This window comes from Morone saxatilis, unplaced genomic scaffold (assembly GCF_004916995.1).
Source record: "Morone saxatilis isolate NCDOM2014 unplaced genomic scaffold, NCSU_SB_2.0 Contig10, whole genome shotgun sequence".
Classification (NCBI taxonomy): Eukaryota; Metazoa; Chordata; class Actinopteri; family Moronidae; genus Morone; species Morone saxatilis.
This window is the reverse complement of record NW_023339652.1, coordinates 1,333,852-1,337,130: the sequence shown is the minus strand read 5'-3', so window position 1 is coordinate 1,337,130 and position 3,279 is coordinate 1,333,852.

The window sequence follows — 3,279 nt, the reverse complement described above, 5'->3', positions numbered from 1 at the left end:
ACACACACTGGCTGCTGATGGTCAAGACAAAACAGTTTGCGTTTCTCAGAGTGCAGAAAGCAGAGAACCCCTGAAGCTCTCTGATCTCTCTCCAGTAAGAAGGCCTCACACAGGTTCTTTAATGCCAGGTTACGAGGTGGTTCTGCCCTCGCAGATCTTCTTTTACACACCGGACACTCACGTGTTTGTTTCTCTCTCCACCACCTCTTCAGACAGTTTTTACAGAAGCTGTGGCTACACGAGACAAGAACAGGATCTCTAAATATATCATAACAGACCGGACAGCAGAGATCCTCCTCTGATCTGGAAGCCATTTTGTCTCTGAGTGAAGCTGAAAACACAACATAAGGAAAGTACAGTCAGTTCTGGCCAGTATTTGGTAGTAAGGCATAACTAGTACTGATATTTCAGTAATAATATTGTTTTCTCCAGTAACACGTAGTGTAACTAATTTCTAATAGAATTTCAGTAATAATATTACAATTACCCCCTGAAACCTGAACTATTTACAACCTTTAGTTTGTTGTCACCCCCTATTGATTTGAAATCCAACAATCCAATTTGAGTGTCATTGTCACAAAGCAGAAAGCTAGCTTGGTAGATGAAACGCTTACATTCAGTGGCTGGAAGTATTCCCATTACTTTAATTTCAACATACAGAACTGAATTTTAATCATGGACAGCAGGCTACAGAGTGGATATGTGCTGGATGAAACGTTCTACTCTCCTTGGGAAAATACCCCCGGTAAAAAACTATTTTCATGGCAGACTACAGTAACACTAACAATTAATAACCCAGACTTTTATTTGCTTCAATCACTTAACTCTGTCTGTTTTTATTTGGGACAGGCCTTGAATTACTTTCGCACAACAAAATGTACTGAGAAAGGATGGGAAGTACTTTCAAATTGTTTATTTAAACAACTATAAATATTACTTGTATAAAAATTATTAAGAATCATTTGTTTGATTGAATTTGCAGAATCTAACCAATCTAATCAAAAAACGATATGTGTGTTGACAAACATTCATATTTGCATGCATGATCTAAGCAGCAAGTGTGAGACCTGGTGGGTTTTAATAGGTTTTATACATCCAAAGAACTTCTAAAAAAACCAGACCCTGTGTGTAATTGAGATCTGCATTTATTTGTCAGAACCTGTAGCCACACCACACTAGTGAACGGGACCTGCGCCTAACTGGGACTCTGCTTTTCACTGAATACCAGAAGTTCTTGGATTGAGTGTCATCAGTTTGAGGTGTGCTTTCAATGTAGCTTTTATTTTTTTTGGATACAGTGGCTGCAGAATAAAACTGCTAGATTGAAGCCTTAGCTATACTTACTGGGCAATTACCCTGACATTCACACAGAGGCACACATGAAGTCTGAATTTTGGGGAGAAAGGAGGCAATTACCAGTTTAGCTGAAAAGTAATACAAAGTGTACATTACCTTTGAAAAGAGTATTGAATAATAAATTACATTTCTTGAGTATCAAGCCTTACACTGCTCATGGCTCCCCTCCCCGTCTACTGACTTCAATAAAATTTACTTTCGCTTTCATAGTTATTTTTAGTCAAACTCACATTCACTGTGTGGAGCATCTGCAGGTTGAAGCAGCAGTGTTGTAGTTATCCACTTTTCTCTCATGTAGCTGAACTCACTCAGAGGAAGTTGTCAGTTTGGTCTGAAGGTGAATCTGATCATTTGTTTTTCAGTCTGTGCGTCTCTCTTTAGTGAGGAAGAATAACAACCTGTTTCCTGGTTTGTCTCGGTTGGTTTAGGTGAGAGGAGGAGCTTTGTCTTCCCTGCTGAATCATAGACATATATATACATAGACACAACATTGGCCGCCTGTTCAACCCTAAATGAAAGCAAAACTTGCTGACACTGAGGACCTGCAGCCTGTATATAACATTATGATTATTATAAATATTTTTTCCAACATGTAAGTAATTTGATTCATGTAAGCCTACATGTACCCCTCTCTTGATCGTCTCACTGCTTTTATAGCCTATTAACTATAGATATTCTAAGTAACTAGTGACAACCAAAAAAACAATAACCTTTAAATATAAAAATGACTCAATTAAATTGGTTGAGAAATGTAAACATTATAGTGCTTTCTAACCAGAAAAGCCGCAGCTCCCCTTGTTTACCTGTCAGTCTTGCCCAGTCCAATATGCCAACGATGTTGACGTATGTCAGCAACAGACTGAAGCAGCTAATGCAACATCTATGTGCTTTACATATAACACAGGGGTGTGTTTGTGGCTTAAAATGTACACAGCACATTGATATTGTGCAACTGGCTGTTACAACATTTATGTTTATGTTTAAAAGTAGTTTGAATGTGGTGCAGGAGTTAAAACATGACTAATAAAACAGGAGTTAATGTACAATCAGCATTAAGTTTAATGTTAATTTATGTTCTGAAATCATCAACATTACATACAGTCTGAACCCAAACTGAGACGTCCACCTTAAACATGAGACGTCCACCTTAAATAGAACGATTAAATTACTAACAGCAGAATTCAACTTACAGACAGAATCATCTCAGCTTCATTACATTAAACAGAAAAATGTTCATGTAATTTGATTTCGAAATGTACATTTTACATATTTTAAACATTTCATGACCATTCATTTTAATGTTTGGAAACTTTATGATCTGGAATAAAGGTTGTTGGAGCTAAACAATGACTGGCAGTTCAACAGTTATTGATACATTTATTATTTTATCTTCATTTTAATCTCATCTGCTTCCATAAAGTGGTTTCTAGTGTTCACAGCTCCACAAACCAGTGTGACAAATAATTTTACATGAAAAGGTCGACAATAGAGCCAAAATGCAAATTGTCAAGGTACATAAAACGAAAACGAAAATAAACACAATAACTGAAACAAAAGTAAACATATCTTTGTAGTAATAAACAACAGGAGAAGCAGGTTAAATTTACTTTACCTTTAAGAAATAAACAATAGGAATATAATCATCTTCTTCATCAGCTCTGTTCTACTGTCAGACTGAAATTCACTGTTAATATCTTCACTTCATCCCAAGTGGTAATGAACGGAAACATCCTCTCAGTGAAAATGTGTATGTGTGTGTTAGTATCAGGATCAGAGAACAACAGCTTTCCTCTGTTCCAGTCCAGATTCACTCTGATCCTCTGGAGCTTCTTCTGCACATGGAGATTTGTGGATGGAGCTGGTAGTGACGTAATATTTATCTTTATAGAAACCTATTACCCATAATCCAGACAGTTTGTCTCA